This window comes from Spermophilus citellus (genome assembly GCF_964194105.1).
Source record: "Spermophilus citellus genome assembly, chromosome: 7".
Classification (NCBI taxonomy): Eukaryota; Metazoa; Chordata; class Mammalia; order Rodentia; family Sciuridae; genus Spermophilus; species Spermophilus citellus.
The window spans coordinates 98,134,477-98,157,160 of NC_138188.1; the positions used below are offsets into that span (position 1 = coordinate 98,134,477).

The window sequence follows — 22,684 nt, forward strand, 5'->3', positions numbered from 1 at the left end:
CAGCTACTGGCAGCTCCGGGCTCCATTCTAACACCATCCATGATTACTTGTGTGTCTCCAGACAAGAGTGACCATCTCATGATTGAGGGGGGGTCCAGTGGTGAATGCGTGGAGAAAGTTTACCTGCCAAGAATGTGGTGAAAGCTCTCAGGAAATTTTCAGACCAAAATAGAGAAAAGTATGGTTAAATAAATGTATAAATTAATGAATTTATAACTCATTCAATCACAGGACCAAAATTGTACTCATCTCTTGCTCCCAAATCCAGCACTTCTCATGTTTTCCCCATCTCTATGATGGGCCATTTATATAGTGGAACTGGTAGTGGGTTTCTAAAAATGTCACCTCATATGCAGATCAGAGCACTGGTGAAATATCCCACGATGTCTTCATAGAAGCACTTGTCAGCCTTAAAAGAATTCAACTTTCTGCAGGACTTAAATGTAGAGCATAAAAAACATGATTACAAATGTTTCACATAGAACTTTGGACCCTCATATTTTCCAATCCTAGAGTAGTCACACCTTTTACTTACATTGACAATGAGGCATGCCAGACCACTTAGATAAGTTAATGTTTCCACTTAAACCAACTCATGTGGTAGAAGAAGGAATTCAAAGGCTGGTACTCATGTAATATTCTTGCCATTGAAAATAGGAGTTTGGGGGACTGGGGTTGTGGCTCAATGGCAGAGCACTTTTCTGGCATATGTGAGGCACTGAGTTCGATCCTCAGCACCAGTATGAATAAATAAATAATAAAGGTACATCAACAACTAAAAAATATTTTTAAAAAAGAAAATAAGGGACTGGGGATGTGGCTCAAGCGGTAGCGCGCTCACCTGGCATGCGCGGGGTGCTGGGTTCGATCCTCACCACCACATAAAAAATAAAGATGTTGTGTCCACTGAAAGCTGAAAAATAAATATTCAAAAAGTTCTCTCCCCCTCTCTCTCTCTCTCTTTAAAAAAAAAGAAAAAGAAAATAGGAGTTATGCTGTGTTTTTCCATTAATACTCACTGATTAGCACAAATTTAGTAGTTGACCTACATATAGCATTCAACCACTGAGCCATATCACCAGCCCTATTATTTTGTATTTTATTTAGAGACAGGGTATCACTGAGTTGCTTAGCACCTCGCCATTCTGAGGCTGGTTTGAACTCACAATTCTCCTGTCTCAGCCTCCTGAGCCACTGGAATTATAGGCGTGTGCAACCGCACCTGGCCATATAATTTTTTTGACCTGGAAATATCATGAATCGTGAATCAGTACCGAATCAGCAAGATTCAACACACCGAATGCAAATTCTTTCTCTAGCACAACTTTGAAAGGTTAAAAAGTGCTTTCCTGGCAGGTCTTAGTATAAGGACCTTGGGGCCCTTTGACCTGGAAGTCAAAATGGGAAGATTTCAGTTTTCTCGAATTCCTTCCCTTAAATTAATCCCTTCCTTTGGGTTAATAAGATCAGAAGTTCTCACAATGAGGAGTGTTTGCAGTGATCAAGAAGAGACTTCATTTACAAAAGACTGGCTTCCTTGGGCAAGATGAAGCTGCCCAGAGCTATAATCTGCCAGTTTAAGGGGAACAATTATAAAAAAAAAAAAATCTGACAGTTTAATCAAAATTTCTTCCAAAGGGGAAAACATCTTCACCTTTTGTTTGGAAGTTTGTCTGTTTGATTTTGTTTTTGTTTTTGGTGTGTGTGTGTGTGTGTGTGTATGTTTTCCCCTGCAGTCCTTAAAGTGGTTATAATCATTCTCTGCTTAGGGAAAGTTGCTATTTTTGTTAGCCTGGGCTTTGAACTGACTTTCTTTCTTGCAGGCACAGAAGACTTGTTGCTAAATTAATAAAGAGAGTCAACTTGTCGAATAAGATAAAGAGGGTTCCACTAGGATACAAAGGAGACTGGAGTCTTCTCTTGGTGTGTCGGATTCTGATGGTGCCCAGGACCTGCTATCCTATATAGAGTGCCACCAGAAGACAGCAAGGCAGGGATAGAAGTGTGTCCCTACAAGAAGGAAGGACGCAGAAGACAGTTTCTGTCTCACTGCACATACTGTTCCCTTCTTGGAGCTTTTATGAGTTCAAGGGTCTGTGGACTCTTCTCAGTTTATTACATACCAGTGACTTTGCTAGATAGTTAGAAGAAAGTCATCAATTAATCCAGCCATAAGCCCAAATACTCGACATTCTCCCATTCTCACTAACCCCAACTGACAACAAGTCCATAGGTAACACTTAACGTAAAAAAGAAAGGGGGTCTAAGCAGAGCATGGATTCATAAACAAAGATATCCTGCCCCATCTCCTTCTACCAGGGAGGAGAAAAAAAAGTGATGAGTGAAGATAACTTTGGATGTTAATGAGCCCAGAGACAGTACAAAAGGAATCACATTAAAAAGCTTTACTAACGCCTCTTTCTCTACCAATTATAGTAATTCACACTTACCCAAGAGAGAAACATCCTCCCAGACCCCAGTGGATGCTGAAACCTCAGATAGTATCAAACCCTACACTTTTTTCTTATCCATATACACCTATAATAAACACTGCTTTATAAAGTAGGCACAGTAAGAGATTAATAACATTAATAATAAAATAGAACAATTATAGCACTGCATTATAATCAAAGTCAATGTGAATGTGGTCTTTCTCTCACAGTTCTCACCCTTGTTATGATAATATGAGATGATCTAATGCCTATGCCTGAGAAGAGTGAGGAAAATGATGTAGGCATTGTGTTAGTCTACCATCTAAGGATTCCTTCGGTACAGATATTGTTGACACCTCCACAGTTCATCTAAAAGAGGGCTACTAAGTAACTCATGGGCTAGTGGCATATACGGCGTGGATACTCTGAACAAAAGGACAATTCATGCATGCCTTGGGCAGGACAGAATAGGGGATATAGCATGCCTTTGAAATTTGTGACTTGTTTATTTCTGGAATTTTATGTTTAATATTTTCAGATCGCAGTTGTGTGAAGGCAATTGAAACCATAGGAAGAGGAACCACAAAGGACTATTCTATTTGGCTTAAACTCCTTTTTCTTCATTATGTCACTTCTTTAAAGATACTGTTCTTTGTTGAAGATGATCTATACAAGCTGACATTCAAAGTCACCTCTTTCAGAGAGACTAATATGGCTCTATGTATACATGAAGTATTCATGTTAATAAATTTCCATTTGTTTTTTTCTCTGATTAATTTGTCTTTTATTATAGAGGTCTATTGCAACTAAGAATCTATAAAAGCTGGAGAAAAATATTTTCCCTACATCCTGTTTCATTGAAAGCAATATAGTTTGTGGGGTATTTTCTTTCAGTTGGGTAGGAGATAAAACAATGGGCTTTTACTTAAAGGAACATGTTTATGAAGTAAGTTATTGCTTCTCTAAATGCAAATCCACTCATATCTGGGAGCCAAGGCCAAAAGGGACAAAAGAAGGGTAGATTCAAATATCTCAGCTCAGCTCACCTAATACCACTGCTCTTCCAGCTGAAGGATGGAAAAACCATTCTCACTATTTAAATGACCGCCCCCCCCCTTTTTTTTAACTTCTGTAACAAACATCATTGAATACACACAGGCTTGATTCATAGGTGGTAGACATGCCATCTTCAGCTCACCTGAGGACCTAAGAGAGAGCTGAAGTCCAACACCCAGAGCTTCTGCCCCAGGAAAAATCGGCCTCTGTAACGTGCTTTGCTTTTGGCAGCTGTCTTTCTAAATGTCTGCTCCAGATTCCAGCCCTAAAATATCACACTTTTCCCATTTACAAAGCTCCTCCCAGTTTCAGTGTTCTTTATACAATTCTTGGATGAGGCTTTTGGTCCGGAGACCTTGAGAAAAAGGAAATTACAGATTTATGGGAAAAAGCCCTGGAAAATTTCATGCAGACACATCTTTAAGGCCGAAAGATCTGTGGGAGACAGAAAGGGCCCAGAAGGATCAGCCCTGAATTTGCTCCAATTCCAGGCTTTCAGTCACTCCCTTTGCAAGCTCCCCACTCAGCCAACATTTTAATCTTCCAATCTCTCTCCCTCCCTCCTCATCCCCTGTTTATTCACCTTTTCCATTCCCCTGTCTCATTTTCTCATTCTTTCTGATTGCCCCACTCTCTCACACTCCTATCCCCTCGCGGATCATCTTTCTGTTGGAGCCTGTACTGATGGCCTCTTTCCAAAAGCAGCAGGTTTGAATCAGCTCCAGCTTAAAATGAAGGCAGGAGGTGGGGGTGAGTGAGGCCCGGAGGGGAGAGCAGTTCTCTAATGCCCAGTGTGCGGGGAGCACAGCCCTCCCCAAGTCTCCAAGCTGGGCCTCTCTCCCCCTCCACCACCCCCCTACAGGTATGCAAAGGGGAGACCTAGAAATCCCCCGCAGGCGAAACTAAAGAAAGCTCTCCACCCCCCAACCAGGCAGCTGGTTTCCATTAGATGTTACAAGCCCTATAAATATTCTCTTTTCTCACTTATCTCTTATTATTTTTCCTTTCCCTTTCTCATGTTCCCGCCTCTGGATCCCCTCCTGGGAGGAGGCCTAAATGAAGAAGAGAAGGCCTGCCAAGCTTTGCATTAAGCATCCTGCCATGGCCCAGGCCTCCAGCAAAACAGGACCCAGGAATGGTGGCTTCTTATTTGTCCAATTTGCTGCTCCACACAGAGAAGGCTGAGGTCAGCCTGAGTTGGAGGATGCTACCCAGGTCACCTCAGTCTATGCTCTCAGTGATACTCCTGGCTAAGCCTGGTGGGCCTTCCATCAAGGCTGTCCTATGCTTAGTACTGGATGGTGAGTAGTGTCTTGGGCACGGAACTGGGGGTGATATTGTGGAGTTCAGATAGTAGAATGTGTACACAGTCAACTTGACCTCGGGCAAGTTACATAACCTCCCTCATTTGTAAAACTGTGTTGACAACACCTATCTTAACTGACTGTTGGAGGATGAAAGTCAGGTAAGGAATGGGAAAACACTTAGTTCAAGATCTGCAGGAAACAGGTTGGGTCTCTCCTCCTGCCCCTCTCTGTGAGATTGACCACAGAAAAAACCCATCCTCATCCTCCACCAGCTCAAGACACCTTCCCAGCAATTAACTGAGCAGCCAGAGAATTAAGGCCTGAATACCCAAGATCTGAGTTAAGGAGCATACAAATGTTGACTCCTTGTTCTTCTCTCCTCTAGACTATTTTAAGATAAAGAGGCAGGGAATTAGAGCAATATTTACAATTGTTAGTACTTCTTATAAACCAGGCAGCAAGAAGCTATGTCATTGCTGAGCCAGCGACCCCAGAACTAGAGTTCCTCTGGTGGGGGTGGCAGCAAGCACCTCATGCTAAACCTGGGGTTAAGGATGCAGCCGCTGTGGTCACACTGTCTGGAGCTCTGCCTTCAAGACTTTGCATTCCCTAGCTGCTGGGTTAAACAAGTTATTGACCTTACTGTACTTCTTCTCCTCTTCTATAAAAATAAATAAGGGTAATAATAGTACTTACTTGGTAGGATTGTTGGGAAGACTGAATGAGCTAAGATAGTTTGCTGACCTTTGAACAGAGTAAGTATGCAGTCAACGTTAGTCATCTTTCCCATTCCATAAATCAGCCCTGGTGTCCTACAGCCTGGCTCCTCCATCATGGCCATTCCCAAATTGACTCAAGTGCATAGACAATGATCCAGCTAGGATGTGCTCCTCCCACCCCTGCATGTTCCTCAAAAAATGCTCAGGCACTGCTGGGGACCGTGACACATGCCTGTAATCCCAAAGACTCTAGAGGCTCAGGCAAGAGGATTAAAAGTACGAGGCCAGTCTCAGCAACTTAGCAAGACCCTGTCTAAAAATGAGAGAGAGAGAGAGAGAGAGAGAGAGAGAGAGAGAGAGAGAGAGAGAGAAAGGAAGGAAGAAAGAGAAAGGATGAAAAGATGGGAATGTAATACACCAGTAGAGCATCTCTAGGTTTAATCCGTAGTATCACAAAAAAAAAAAAAAAAAAAAAAAAAAAAAAAAAAAGTCCAGCCACTTTGGTGACTCTGGGTTAATTCTGGTCCTCAGGATGGAAAAACAGAAACTCCTGGACTGGCCTTCCCATGGAGGGACAGACCTGAGAGAGAATATGAACTGTGAGTAGCAGAGAGGAGCTTCCTGAGCCTCAGCCATCCACGAGCATCAACCCCATGGCCTTCCTGAGACCAGAGCCTATGTTTGGGAGTGCAGCCCACCACAAGCAACAGAGATGACCAGCCAAAACAGAGCCAAAAGCCTTTCAAGTGTTTCAGGGAGATGGTGGTGCTTGGCTGGTCTCCTGGAGTACGGTTCTTGCAGCACAGAGACAGGTATAGCATAGAATCCCAAGACCCAAAGTCCACAGAATCAAATCCCCTGAACTCTGCACATAAAACCATCTAGGTTAACCGCACTTCATGAGATGATTTTTCTTTCTGTATTAATTGTGCATGTCTTTGCCCCAAAGCCAGCATTTTTGCATGCTATGGAATAAGTGAGCATTTGGTCATTTCCTAGAACTGTGACATTTGGCAAGTTTCTTAATCTCTCTGAACCTCAATTCATTAGTCTATAAAATGGGGCTAACAACTTTACAACCTTGTATATATTTATCACAGCTTTCTCAATAGATCTTAGCTGTGGCTACTCACTTTTATGACTACTTACTTACTCCATCATTTTGCAACAACTTCATTTAACTTCATTTACTTTTATTCTATCTTCAGTGCAGTCAAAAAACAGCTGGTCACCATCATTCCTATGTATAAGTACCTTCCAGAAACCTGAAAACAGTTAATAAATCTTTCTTCAGCCTAAACTTAACTTGAGGCTAAATAATGTCAATTTCTTTCATCTTCCCCTTGAGATCCTCTCTAAAAATCTTGAACAGTTTCATTTTTGTCTTCTACTCTCTATAAAAAAGGAACACCTCAGATTTGAATGCCAAACATGAATATAATGTTTTAATAAGGGCCAGACAGAAATTTTGACCATTTCACTTATCTAATTCATGCTCAGCCCATGTGTCTACAATTACCTGCTCTACTTTACTCTTTATCTTGCTGGGGTTTGCCTTTAAATGTTAGATAATTCAAATAAATAGAGAAGGAAGGCCAGTGCTTGCTCCTTTAAGAAGGCAGCTAGGCAACTTTGTTGTTTAAACTTTGTCCCATTTTCTGTAGTAGGAGAAAAGAAAGAACCAAAAGGGACTTTGAAGGAAATCCTTGGAGGGAGGAGAGACGTGCTGAAGGGATGTTTTCTGCCCTCTGAGTCCCCCTGGCTTCCTGCCCCCTCCCAGGTGACAGTGCAGCTAATAGAATCTGCACCCTACTAGGCCCCTGCTGAGCAGGGCTGGGGTGGGACAGGAAATCACCACTCCGAAAATAAATGACCTGTCCCAGAGTCTTTGTTAATGAGTCCAGGGCATAATAAATCAAGGTGACCCACTCTCAAGAAACACAAGCCTGTTTAAAGAAAAAAAAAAAAAGGAAAAAGAAAAAGAAACCTTCAAGCCCCAGAGGTGAAGAGGAGACAGGAGAGAGGTGACAGCAGGGAGTCCTTATAAATCACACCCAGACCAAACCAGTGCAGATGTTTTCCAGTCTCAGACCCACTCAAGAGGCAGAGAATAGTCGCCTGTGGACATGAATGGAAGGGCTGTCCGTTTGTGAGGGGAGACAGGAGGCGGCTGGCTCCTTGCCCAAGGCCCCTCCTCTTGCCCAGAGTCCTGGGGCTTTTAGTGGCACAGTCTTCTGACCACCCTCTCTGCTTTTCCACCTCTTCCTGGGCCTCCCTCTAACTCTGGTGGCAGAGTGGATATCTAAATTCCCTTTGGGGAGAGCACCAAGGACTTCTTGTCAAATGAGTGTCCCAGCTTCCTCAAGTGGCGGAGCCTAAGAAAAGACCTAGGTGACCGCGTCAATCCTGGGAATGACTTAGCTCAAAAAGTCAAGTGCAAGCTCTCTGAAGGTGAAATTCATCAATAGGACAAGAAGGATGCCATTGGTGGCAGAGAACCAGGAGCCTAATCTAGGGTAAGCTGCAATGTGAGACACAATTACATACACAAGGTTCTATATGGAGTCATGGTAGCCTGGTGAGACAGATGTTACTGTCCTACTTACAAATTAAGAAACCCAGGCAAAAATAGCTTAAGAAATAACAATGAGGGCTGGGGATGTGGCTCAAGCGGTAGAGCGCTCGCCTGGCATGCGTGCGGCCCGGCTTCAATCCTCAGCACCACATACAAACAAAGATGTTGTGTCCGCCGAAAACTAAAAAATAAACATTAAAAATTCTCTCCCTCTCTCTTTAAAAAAAAAAAAGAAATAACAATGAGAGCTGGGGCTGTAGCTCAGTGGCAGAACACTTGCCTAACACATGTGAGGCACTGGGTTCGATCCTTAGCATCACATAAAAATAAACAAATAAAATAAAGGCATTCTGTCCATTTACAAATACAAAAGAATTTTTTTAAAAAAATAAATAACAATGAATGAGCATTTCTAATGCACTTTATACTTTGTAAAGTGTTTTTGCAAATATTATTTGTTTGGATACTGCCTCGGGGTAGTTAAACAGATTATACTTCCTTTGCTATGGATGAGGAAACTCAAGATGAGAAAGATAAATAGAAACAAAAAACTTCCAGGTCACACAAACAATATGGGCAAGAACTCAGGCCTATATTCAAGCTCTTGAATCTAACTGTTGTTCTTCTATTCAAACACAGCTCCTTGACAGGGTTCTGTAGTTAGCAATAGGCTGATAGTGTTAAGATGCAGATAATGGGAAGGATATCTTTTGACCAAAGTCCATTACTGTTTAGTGTTTAGTGGTGGCTAGGAGGTAGATGAGTGGACAAAAAGAAATCATGACCAAAGATTTTTCACCACTGTCTATGATACTTCCCTCTTTGTAAGTGTAGTATCGTCTGTCCCCTCCAAAAATCATGCTAACATTTAATTGCAAATTGTGATCACATCAAGAGGTAGTGTCTTTTTAAAGAAGTGATTAGGTTCTGAAGGCTCTAATGCCATGAATGGATTGGTACTGTGATAGGGAAGTGAGTTAGTTTCTGCAGGAGTGGGCTCTTGAAAAAAAGGATGAGCTGAAACCTGATTTTCCTCTCCCTATCTCATATGTTTGCTTGCCCTTCTGCCTTCTACCATGGGATGACCCTTGCAGATGCCACTACCAAGCCCTGGACTTCCCAGCCTCCAGAAACATGAGACACATAGGCTTCCTTTGTTTATAAATTACTCAGTCTGTGGAATTCTGTTACATCGGCACAAAATGAACCAAGACAGCATCCTCTGCTCACTCTCTTCTGTCATCATGTCAGTTGAATGACATCATACCAACTGCCTTTTTAAGAAATTATTCCCCCATTCTGAATTCAGTTTCAACTATCACCACTACAAGTTTGTATTGAATGTTGCATTTTTCAAAAATCTTTTATATCTGTACCTCCTAGGAGCCTCTTAATCAAAATTGGTGTTAACCCTTGAAGAAACTAAGACCAGAGTGAAGTCAAGATCACTTCACTAATTAGAGAGCAGATCCTTGCCCTTAGCCTGTACTACATCCAAAATAACATGAGTAGCCAGATGTCTTCTTCCATGCTGGTTTTCTTCATACTGCATAGTTTGGCAGTAAGACAGATAGCCCTCTTTTCCTTCATGACCCTCTCTGAACTTCCCATACCAGCTCTGCTTCCTTTGAAACAAATAATGAACCTTATGCTCTAATAGAAATAAAAGCCGGTTTACCCATCCACACAATATCATCAAACACAAAGGAAAATACTACAGCAAACAGCCTAAAATAAACCAAAGAAAAAAACAAAAACAAAAATAAAACCCATATTTTTTTAGCTGGTCCAGGACTGAGATCAGCAGAGTACTGGGTACATCTATGAAGATTAGGTCTATTTCAAGAACTTTAGGTTAAACAAGTTTTAGTTTCTTTTTCTTTCTTTCTTTCTTTTTTGTTTTTCTGTATTGGGTATTATATCCAGGGAAATTTTACCACTGAGCCACATCCCCAGCCCTTTTTGTATTTTATTTTGAGACAGGGTCTCACTAAATTATTTAGGGCCTCACTAATTTTCTAAGGCTGGCCTTGAACTTGCAATCCTCCTGCCTCTCCACACGGCTTTTACTTTTCTTTTTGTGTGTGTGTGTGTGTTTTGGTTCTGCTCTATGAGTCTAAATCTTTCATGCTCAGATGTTGACTCTCAGCTGGATAGCCAAAGACTAGACCCTAGGATGTGGGGTTTCCAATGAAATTCGGCAATGACCTTCTATTATAAATATCCATCAATCATTTAAGAAACGTTCATGAATTCCTGCTTTGTACCAGTGACTGTATCAGGTAGGGAAGAAGATTGAGACTATCTTTGTGACTAACTAGCAGGGAGATCACAAGTAAGGCCTTCCCCGTGGACCCCAATTTCTGCTTCTACAGAATAGAAGCCTGCCTTGATTAATCCCCAGAACCTTTCCAAACCTGCTACTCTGCAATTCATCGGCATCTGTGTTGATGGAGCAGCCTGGGTGCTGCATCTAAGGAGAGGAATAGTGTCCCTTTCATTTATTAGTGTAAAGAACTAGAAAAGGAGGGGGTAGATGTGGGGACTATGTGAAAGAACTTAAGACTTTGTGATATAGTGGGGAAAGTAGATACTGTTTTTAAAAATCTACTCTGTATGTCACAAGAAACTTGTCAAATACAAATACGTATATCACTTTGTGCTTTTGTCTTATATATTTTATATAACTATAATCAGTTCATATATAACTTCCTTCATTCTTTTGTTTTAACTAACACTGTGTTGTATAGACAGTCTATATAACACATAGTTCATAGCCTTCTCGTTTTTTAGTGGATAAAAGCATTCCATCCCATCATACCATAGTTTTCTTATCTACAGCCTAATGGTGGGACTTTTGGAGTATATCCAATCTTTTTATTAATAGCACTGGTATAGCTTTTCCCCCAAAATTTTTTTCCTTTGGACATTCATGAAAAAAAAAAAACTATACCTAAAAATAGTGATATGTCTAGCACCCACTTCATGTCATCAGTTTGCATTTCCAAAGACTCACCAATTTATTAATGATATAAGCAGTTTATGAGCATTTCTGTTCTCCCTTAATCTCTTCTACCTTGCATGTAATAATTTTTTATTTCTTTTGGATAACTTAAAAATTGTATAATTTTTCTTTTTTTAAGATTTTTTTTTATTGGTTGTTGAAAACATTACAAAGCTCTTGACATATCATATTTCATACATTAGACTCAAGTGGGTTATGAACTCCCATTTTTACCCCAAATACAGATTGCAGAATCACATCGGTTACACATCCACAATTTTACATAATTCCCTATTAGTAACTGTTGTATTCTGCTACCTTTCCTATCCCCTACTATCCCCCTCCCCTCCCCTCCCATCTTCTCTCTCTATCCCATCTACTGTAATTCATTTATCTCCTTGTTTATTTTCCCATTCCCCTCACAACCTCTTATATGTAATTTTGTATAGCAATGAGGGTCTCCCTCCATTTCCATGCAATTTCACTTTTCTCTCCCTTTCCCTCCCACCTCATGTCTCTGTTTAATGTTAATCTTTTCTTCCTGCTCTTCCTCCCTGCTCTGTTCTTAGTTGCTCTCATTATATCAAAGAAGACATTTGGCATTTGTTTTTTAGGGATTGGCTAGCTTCACTAAGCATAATCTGCTCTAGTGCCATCCATTTCCTTGCAAATTCCATGATTTTGTCATTTTTTAGTGCTGCGTAATACTCCATGGTGTATAAATGCCACATTTTTTTTTATCCATTCATCTATTGAAGGGCATCTGGGTTGGTTCCACAGTCTAGCTATTGGGAATTGTGCTGCTATGAACATCGACGTGGCAGTATCCCTGTAGTACGCTCTTTTAAGGTCTTCAGGGAATAGTCCGAGAAGGGCAATAGCTGGGTCAAATGGTGGTTCCATTCCCAGCTTTCCCAGGAATCTCCATACTGCTTTCCAAATTGGCCACACCAATTTGCAGTCCCACCAGCAATGTACAAGAATACCCTTTTCCCCACATCATCGCCAGCACTTGTTGTTTGACTTCATAATGGCTGCCCATCTTACTGGAGTGAGATGGTATCTTAGGGTGGTTTTGATTTGCATTTCTCTAACTGCTAGAGATGGTGAGCATTTTTTCATGTACTTGTTGATTGATTGTATGTCCTCCTCTGAGAAGTGTCTGTTCAGGTCCTTGGCCCATTTGTTGATTGGGTTATTTGTTATCTTATTGTCTAATTTTTTGAGTTCTTTGTATACTCTGGATATTAGGGCTCTATCTGAAGTGTGAGGAGTAAAAATTTGTTCCCAGGATGTAGGCTCCCTATTTACCTCTTTTATTGTTTCTCTTGCTGAGAAAAAAACGTTTTAGTTTAAGTAAGTCCCATTTGTTGATTCTTGTTATTAACTCTTGTGCTATGGGTGTCCTATTAAGGAATTTGGAGCCCGACCCCACAATATGTAGATCGGAGCCAACTTTTTCTTCTATCAGACGCAGAGTCTTTGATTTGATATCAAGCTCCTTGATTCATTTTGAGTTAACTTTTGTGCATGGCGAGAGAAAGGGATTCAGTTTCATTTTGTTGCATATGGATTTCCAGTTTTCCCAACACCATTTGTTAAAGATGCTATCCTTCCTCTATTGCATGCTTTTAGCCCCTTTATCAAATATAAGATAGTTGTAACTTTGTGGATTAGTCTCTGTGTCCTCTATTCTGTACCATTGGTCCACCCGCCTGTTTTTGTACCAGTACCATGCTGTTGTTGTCACTATTGCTCTGTAGTACAGTTTGAAATCTGGTATCGCTATACCGCCTGATTCACACTTCCTGCCTAGAATTCCTTTTGCTATTCTGGGTCTTTTATTTTTCCATATGAATTTCATGATTGCTTTATCTATTTCTACAAGAAATGCCATTGGGATTTTGATTGGCATTGCATTAAACCTATAGAGAACTTTTGGTAATATCGCCATTTTGATGATGTTAGTTCTGCCTATCCATGAACAGGGTATATTTTTCCATCTTCTAAGATTTTCTTCTACTTCTCTCTTTAGGGTTCTGTAGTTTTCACTGTATAAATCTTTCACCTCTTTTGTTAGGTTGATTCCCAAGTATTTTATTTTTTTGAGGATATTGTGAATGGAGTGTTTTTCCTCATTTCCGTTTCAGAAGTTTTGTCGCTGATATACAGAAATGCCTTTGACTTATGCATGTTGATTTTATATCCTGCCACTTTGCTGAATTCATTTATTAGTTCTAGTAATTTCTTTGTAGACCCTTTTGGGTCTTCTAGGTATAGAATCATGTCATCCGCAAATAGTGATAATTTAAGTTCTTCTTTTCCTATTTTTATGCCTTTAATTTCTTTCGTCTGTCTAATTGCTCTGGCCAGTGTTTCGAGAACTATATTGAATAGAAGTGGTGATAGAGGGCATCCCTGTCTTGTTCCAGATTTTAGAGGGAATGCCTTCAATTTTTCTCCATTCAGAATGATGCTAGCCTGAGGCTTAGCAGAGATAGCTTTTACAATGTCGAGGTAAGTTCCTGTTATCCCTAGTTTTTCTAATGTTTTGAACATAAAGGGATGCTGTACTTTGTCAAATGCTTTCTCTGCATCTATCGAGATGATCATATGGTTCTTTAAGTCTACTGATGTGGTGAATAACATTTATTGATTTTCGTATATTGAACCATCTTTGCATCCCAGGGATGAATCCCACTTGATCATGGTGCACAATTTTTTTGATGTGCCTTTGTATCTGATTCGCCAGAATTTTATTGAGGATTTTTGCATCTAGGTTCATCAGAGATATTGGTCTGTAGTTTTCTTTCTTTGAGGTGTCTTTGTCTGGTTTCGGAATCAGGGTGATGTTGGCCTCATAGAATGAATTTGGAAGAGGTCCCTCTTTTTCTATTTCCTGAAATAACTTGAAAAGTATTGGTATTAATTCTTCTTTAAAGGTTTTGTAAAACTCCGCTGTATACCCATCCGGTGCTGGGCTTTTCTTGGTTGGTAGTCTTTTGATTGCTTCTTCTATTTCATCCATTGATATTGGTCTGTTCAAATTGTGTGTATCCTCCTGACTCAGTCTGGGCAAATCATATGACTTAAGAAATTTATTGATGTCTTCACTATCTTCTATTTTATTGGAATATAGGTTTTCAAAATAATTTCTAATTGTCTTCTGTATTTCTGTAGCATCTATTGTGATATTGCCTTTTTCATCCCGTATGCTAGTAATTTGAGTTCGCTCTCTTCTTCTGTTCATTAGCATGGCTAAGGGTCTGTCAATCTTATTTATTTTTTCAAAGAACCAACTTTTAGTTTTGTTAATTTTTTCAATAGTTTCTTTTGTTTCAATTTCATTGATTTCTGCTCTGATTTTAATTATTTCTTGCCTTCTGCTACATTTGCTGTTATTTTGCTCTTCCTTTTCTAGGGCTTTGAGATGAAGTGTGAGCTCATTTATTTGTTGGTTTTTCCTTTTTTTGAGGAATGACCTCCAGGCGATGAATTTCCCTCTTAAAACTGCTTTCATTGTGTCCCATAGATTCTGATATGTTGTGTCTGTATTTTCATTTATATCTAAGAATTTTTTGATTTCCTCCTTTATGTCTTCTGTAACCCATTGATCATTCAGTAACATATTGTTCATTTTCCATGTGATGTAGGATTTTTCCTTCCTTCTTTTATCATTGATTTCCAGTTTCATTCCATTATGATCAGATAAAATGCATGGTATTATCTCCACCCCTCTATATTTACTGAGGGTTGCCCTATGGCATAATATATGGTCTATTTTTGAGAAGGATCCATGTGCTGCTGAGAAAAAAGTATATCCACTTGATGATGGTTGATATATTCTATATATGTCAGTTAAGTCTAGGTTATTGATTGTGATATTGAGTTCTATAGTTCTTTATTCAGCATTTGTTTGGAGGATCTGTCCAATGGTGAGAGAGGTGTGTTGAAGTCACCCATAATTATTGTGTTGTGGTCTATTTGATTCTTGAACTTGGGGAGAATTTGTTTTATGAACGTTGCAGCACCATTATTTGGTGCATAAATATTGATAATTGTTATGTCTTGTTGGTGAATGGTTCCTTTTAATAGTATATAATGTCCTTCCTTATCCCTTTTGATTAACTTAGTCTTGAAGTCGATTTTATTCGATATGAGGATGGCCACCCCTGCTTGCTTACAAGGACCGTGTGCGTGGTATATTTTTTTCTCAACCTTTCACCTTGAGCCTGTGTATGTCTTTTCCAATCAGATGTGTCCCCTGGAGGCAGCATATTGTTGGATTTGTTTTTTTAATCCATGTTACCAGCCTATGTCGCTTTATTGGAGAGTTTAAGCCATTAACATTTAGAGTTACTATTGATATATGGTTTGTACTTCCTGCCATGTTTGATTATTTATCTTTTTTTTTCTAATTTAGTTTGTTTCTCCATGATTAGCTTCCCCCCCGCCCCCCGCCCTCTGCCTTTACCGAGGCACTTCTCACTGATAGTTTTGGTTATTGTTTTTCATTTCTTCCTCGTGTAGTGTTTTGCTCAAGACGCTTTGCAATGCTGGTTTTCTGGCTGCAAATTCTTTTAGCTTTTGTTTATCATGGAAGATTTTTATTTCATTGTCATACCTGAAGCTTAATTTTGCTGGATACAGAATTCTTGGTTGGCATCCATTGTTTTTCAGTGTTTAAATACGTTGTTCCAGGATCTTCTTGCTTTCAGTGTCTATGATGAAAAATCCGTTGTTAACCTTATTGGTTTACCCCTGAATGTAATCTGCCTCCTTTCTCTTGTAGCTTTTAATATTTTCTCTTTGTTTTGTATATTGGATATCATCATAACAATGTGTCTTGGCGTTGGTCTACTGTGATTTTGTGTGTTCGGTGTCCTGTATGCCTCTACCATTTGTATATCCGTTCCCTTTTTTATTTCTGGAAAGTTTTCTGTAATTATTTCATTCAGCAGGTTACTCATTCCCTTGGTTTGAATCTCTATACCTTCCTATATCCCGATGACTCTTAAATTTGGTATTTTTATGTTATCCCATATCTCTTGGATGTTTTTCTCGTGATTTTTAACCAGCCTTTCTGAGTTGGCTAGACTTTTTTCAAGATGATATATTTTGTCTTCATTATCTGATGTTCTGGCTTCTACTTGCTCCACTCTGTTAGTGATACTCTCAATTGAGTTTTTAATTTGGTTTATAGTTTCTTTCATTTCTAGAATTATTGTTTGATTTTTTTATAATCTCTATCTCCTGATAAAGATGCTTAACTTCTTCTTTTATCTGTTTATGTAATTCATTTTCAATGTATTCTTTCACTGTTTGAATTTGCTGTCTTGTATCCTCTTTAAAGTTCCATTCCATCTGTCTAAGGTATTCCTTGAGTTCCTTATATGACCATTTTTCTGAAGACTCTAGGTCCTCCTGAATATTTAGGCTGTCCTGCATTGTTTGTACTCCTTTTCTTCCTTGATTTTTGAAGCTGCTCATGTTACTTCTTGCTGTTTGACTGCTGAGTGACTGTTTACTCCTATAAATTTATTTGATGCTGTCGCCATTGGTTTCAATGTATTTATCTCCTCTGCCACGTTTTGGTGACATCAGTTCTCTGCCATGGTGGTATCCCATGCAAATGGTGACAGTTCGTTCACTTTGCCGGGTGACCAATGCAATGGGTGGGTCCTGACTGTCTCTCCCAAGCCCCTTTTCAATACTGTGGCCACTGCCTATGAAGGCTTGGTTGGCATTTACCTCCGTAGGATTAGAAGGGCTGACCAGTTGTTTCGGCGGGATAGTTAGTGCTGAGTCACAGCAGTTTGGCTGTGAGCAGCAGGCGAATGGGAGCTTGAATGCAGCCGATCTGAGCTCGGTGTGTGTTCTGAGAGGCCCAGACTGTTCGCCCCAGATCCACATCAGCTCCGCATTGCCTAGTGATCCGGTGAAGAGTCTTTGCTTCCCCAGTGCTGAAGTATAACACCAGAGAACCAGGCTGAGGCAATTTTATTGTGGAAAGTAGAAGCTTTATTAAAGGACAGCAGAAAAGACTTCTCCCCTGAGAAAGGAGGGGACCTAAGAGGTGAAATCCATGGAAGAATTCTTCTTGTATAATTTTTCATTTCTTTCATCATTATTGGGCTAATCTGTGTCTTGGGCCATTTTCTATATTTCCCTCCACATGAATAATTTCTTCACATCTTTTGATGTCATGTTTCATGATCCTTTGAAAAACATGTTGGGCTTTTATGGGCCAAATATTTAAGTAATACTGATAGTTAAGGGATTGCCAAGTGTAAATACATTTATATCAGGAAACTGAGGATTTTTGTCTGTTTATTTGCTGAAATACTCCAAACACCTAAAATAATGACAAGTAGACAGTAGGTGCTCAATATGTATTGTTGAATAAATAAATAAATAAATAGTCACTTCATATTTTTGAGAAGTGACTATATTTGGGACAAATATGAATGGTTCAAATTTGACATAGAGAAAGAGAAGGAAGGAAGGAGAAAACAGCAGTGGGAAGGACTTGTTTTTCATTTCATAATTTACAAAATCCATTCAAGATGAAATGGCAAGGTAAGAAGGCTACTGAGGTGTCCCTTCAGGTAAAATGACTGGACACAGCCATACCCAACATGTAAGTTTGACTCTGTATTCTTGTCTCTCCCCACCCTGCCCTTTACCATGTGAATTAATATCGGACCAACTTCAATATTATCACTGTGTGAATTTTTGTATCACAGATTAAACCTAGGGATATTGAATATATCCACTGAGGTATATGCCCAGTCCCTTTTATTTTTTGTTTTGAGACAAGGCCTCACTAAGTTGCGAAGGGTCTTTTTAATTTGCCCAGGCTGTCCTCAAACTTATGATCCTCCTGTCCCACTCTCCCAAGTTGGAATTACAGGCGAGTGTCATAGCACTTGGCTCACAATGTGAATTTAATTCAAGTGACATACATTTTTGGGGTGTGGGAGAGCAGGCAGCACTGAGGATTATACCCAGGACCTTGAACATGTTAAGCAAATATTCTACTACCAAGCTATATCTGCAGCCCAAGCAAGAAACATTTTAATTAGCTCTTATTATTGTATTCAGGCACTGCACTAGTCACAGCATGCACATTAATGTTTAGACCATGCTCCTGTAGTGTTCATACAATGGACTCTTATTCATCAAGAAACAGGGATCAGGACTAGGGATATAGCTCAGTTGATAGAGTGTTCATTTTGCCTTGCATGCACAAGACCCTGGGTTCGATCCCCAGCATCAAAAAAAGAAAAAGAAGAAAGAAAGAAAAAGGGAACAAACTACGGGTATACATTGTAACACGAATAAACCTCCAAAACTTCATGCAATGTGAAAGAAGCAAGATACAAAAGAATACATATGGTATGATTCCACTTACATAAAATGTTGAGACAAATCAAAGGAAAAAATCCCTGTAGATTTATATGAAATGCCTGGACAGATCTATAGAGATAGAAAGATCAGTGGTTGCCTGGGGCTGGAGGCAGAAAAGGGGTGACTGCAACAGGCATGATGGATCTCTGTGGGGAATGGAATCATTTCAACGCCAGACTGTGGTAAAGTGTGTGCAATTCTGTAATTTGATTGGAAAACCACTGGATTAAATACTTAAAACAGGTTTTATGTTATGCAAATTATACTTTAATAAAACTTTTCAGTTTTTAAAAATTATTTTATTAAGTGGCTACCATGACCTGTGCATTCTTGAAACAAAGCAAAGCACGGACTCCAGAGCAGGCAGACATTTAGAACACCATGCCGGGCTGCCACAGGACGAGCCCAGGGAGTGATGAGAGAGCCCAGATGCCTAACCCAATCTCAAGGCCCAGGGGATTTTTCCCAAAGAAGATGACAAACTAGGCAGAGGAACTGGGAAGGGAGAGAATAGGACAGTCCCACCTTAACTCAGTGACAGTATTTATGTCATAGGAGGTAGTGCTGAGGCCAATGCCCATCTCCATTTGCAGGTTTCAGAGGACGTAAAACACTGGAAAACACTTTGCATATTACTTACAGTCACCCCTATCAAGCATTTTGCCATGAGTCAAGAACTTCACATTCGTAGCAATAATCCTGCAAGACAGAATTACAGACGAAGAAACTAAGGCAAAGAGAAGCTTTATTACTGGCTCAGGATCATGTTTCCAGTATGAAACTGCGGGGCTGGAGTTCAGACAAAGCCCTGAGTCTGAAATCCATGCTTTTTCCATCCCATTATCAGCTTTTACCACTACACAGACACATGACTATTATGGGATGTAGAATTAATTAATTAACTAATGACTTCTTCTGGAAATGATGCGGATTTTTCTAATCTACCCCCAAAGAATTCATAAAACCCTCTGCAAGGAATTTTGTAAATGTAATTTGACAGGGTCTCAGAGCCACAGCCATTGTAATTTATCACTGTCCCTTGCTCACTGCTCTATACAGCAGGCGGGCATTTGAAATGAGCTGGCTATTTAAATCACTTTGGGTGTGTGAATAAAATCCAATACTCCTGGTTCCAGGGAAGTTAAATGACAGTGACTTCATGAAGAGATAGAAAAATCTGAAAAGTCACCGAATCCAGCCTGTAGCACAGAACTCTAAACCAAAAATCCTCATTAAATGCCTTTTGATAATAATTTTTAACAATGACACAAGGCACTTAAGGCGATATGACTCAAACAGAAACAGGATTTCTTTAAAAACCAGGTTGAGTTCCTTTTCCAGATTTTTTGAGAATTGCTCCTTCCCCCCATCCTTGATCCTTTATGGGAAATTATGAGTCTGCTTGGGTGAGGCAAAGACACACATTCTCTTGAAAGAACAGACTTGCATTCCTATGAGTGAAATAAATTAGGCACAGTTTCTCTGTCCATTAATTATGTGGAATAAACAACCTTCTCGGGCTGGGGATGTGGCTCAAGTGGTAGCGCGCTTGCCTGGTATGCATGCGGCCCGGGTTCGATCCTCAGCACCACATACCAACAAAGATATTGTGTCTGCCGATAACTAAAAAATAAATATTAAGATTCTCTCTCTCTCTCTCTCTCTAAAAAAAAAAAAAAAAAAAGAAAGAAAAAAACAACAACCTTCTCTTACTCTGAGAGAAGCACAGGAGACCAGCACAAATTTCCTCTACAGACTCTGGGGAAAGATCACTTGACCATCCCGGAGAACGCCTGTGGTCTGGGAGGACTCAGAGGATTGAAACGGGCCAGGCTGTACTGCCAGATGTTTGTAGGAAATCCACTAATGAAGACAGTCCCATGACATGATCCACAGAGGTCTGCTGCACAGAGGGGAGGATGCTGGAATTGCAGAAGAGAGAGAGAGAGAAGGGTCCAATTCTGCCCTAGAGAATATCCTAGCTCTCACCCCTGAAGACTTGAGTATGGGTTTAGAGAATATGCAGCCAGGCTACTTAGTTTAGTTAGAACATTACCTTGTTGGGGATGAAAGGGTGAGAGGAGAAAAGTAATGAATGGTTTCCCATGGCCTTAGTCAAACTGAACCCTCTGGGATTTGCTAGAGAAAGGAATGTCACCATCTCCAGTCTAAAGGACAGAAGAGAGGTGGGGGATGTAGCTCAGTGGTAGAATGCTTGGTTAGACTCTATGTTCAATTCCCAGTACTGCAAAAATATAAAAATAAAAAAAATAATAATAAAGGCAGAAGAAATACGGGGAATAGAAGAGAAGCTCAGAATTGGAAATGTTTTTTGTGTGCCTTTCATACGTGTGATCGATACTAGTACTCATTATTTCATTACCTCCTTCTACTTTACTAAAAGAATCTTCATTTTATTATGACTGCAGCTGTGCACTCGGTTAAAATGCTCAGTTTCCCAGAAGCCGTTGTACCTTAGGCAGAGCCCAGCGATCCACTTTTAGCCAACGAGGGGGTAAGTGGACTTTCTTGGTTTAGGGTTTATTAACTTAGACTTTTTTCTTTGCCCCCAACTTCTCTTCCAGATGGGTGTGGACCTTGAGAACAATGAGGAATGCTAGTCTGGCAAACGGAAATATTTGGACAGAGCCTATGTTATTGATGGAGCCCAGTAAATACTGCACTGTACTAACACTGGTTGCAATCTCTAGACTTTCTATTTTGTGATCTATATATTGGTTTGTTGGCCCTGATCCTTGTGCTGGGGATCAAACCCAAGGCGTCAGGAATATTAGGCAACCATTCTATCACTGAGCTATACCATCCCTTGTCCTCTTCCCTTGCATAAGCCGTGGTTTGTTGAGTCTTCATTGTATGCAGTCAAGCATAGCCCTTAACCAAGAGCAACCCATATCAAGTTAAATTCAGCAGTGAACACATACCATGAATTAGTACTGTGCTAGGTTGGAGAAGACAAAGGTGAAAAAGATTTAGCTCATTATTCTAAAAAACTTCACAATCAAGTGCATTAAAAAAGATAAATCATCAAATCATTATCTTCATATCTTCTACAGTGGAGGTTTTTGTATTGGAAAGTCATAATTAGTATTAAATGGAAGCAAAATACACCGGGGCAAATCATGTGGAATTTATCTCCGTACTATGTCCTCACACTGTACACATGTGGATAAGTTCTATTAGAGCACTGAATAGCCACAATTAATACTATTGACAAAAGCTGCCAAATCATGAAGTCACAGTTATTCTATCCTCCTGTAAGTACTACTTTACACTTGTTTATTTTTTCTGATGGGGTCAGAGGACCCTCATGTTCGCTAAGTAAATTTTTCAAACCTTTGCCAATTTCTTTTACACAGGAGAAACCCCAAGAAGTCCATGGAAAAATAAACCCAATCTCAAAGAGCAGAAGAAACAAAGGACAGTCTGGTCTGAGGCATACCCTGAAGTGAAAGCCAAAGTATAGTAGCTGCATTTTAATTCAACAGCAATACCCAGGTCTGCAACCAAGGTCCCGCCTGGCTCCTGCCTTTTCTGTGCCTCTTCATCTTGTTCCTGGGGCCCCATCACCTCTAGTCTCCTTGGTGGCATCTGACATTCCCACTTTCTCACACTCCATCTCTCTCTCCCTTATCCAATCATGAAATAAGAATGAAGAATATTTACAAGGTTATTTGCTGCTTTTATTGAGATTTTTAACAAAAACCTAAATTTTTTCAGGATGATGATTGGATTAATTCCTATTTCTCAAAAACAAGAACAAATTGCTTATTTTTTTTAAAGTAATACATTCACCTGGTTCAGAAGTTAAGAAATAAATATGAAAAGACATACTTAAAATATCTCCTGCATAGCTCTGTCCCTCAGCCACCTAGCTCTCAAGCTCAGGACAACCAACAATGCCAGGATTTTGTGCATGCTTATAGAACTATTTTTTATACAAGTAAATACAGTTTTATATACAAGTAAATACAGACAACTATTTCCACAAAATGATGGCATACTATACACCCTATTTTGTACCTTGCTTTTTTGCACTTAACATATCTTCAAAATCATTCTATATCTATACATAAAAAGCACTCTCATTCTATTTTAAGCTGAAAAGTGGTCCCTAGTATAAATGTTATTATAGTTAAACTAAGCCTTGATGGACATTTAGG

The 22,684-nt window shown here is 39.8% G+C and overlaps 1 long non-coding RNA gene across 1 annotated transcript; it reads left to right on the forward strand.

The window, feature by feature from the left end:
* The first annotated feature begins 6,061 nt into the window (after window positions 1-6,061).
* Window positions 6,062-22,449, forward strand: LOC308653962. The gene is made up of 3 exons (XR_014023145.1): window positions 6,062-6,326; window positions 21,089-21,778; window positions 21,881-22,449. It is a non-coding gene; the product is annotated as an uncharacterized lncRNA (long non-coding RNA).
* The last annotated feature ends 235 nt before the right edge of the window (window positions 22,450-22,684 follow it).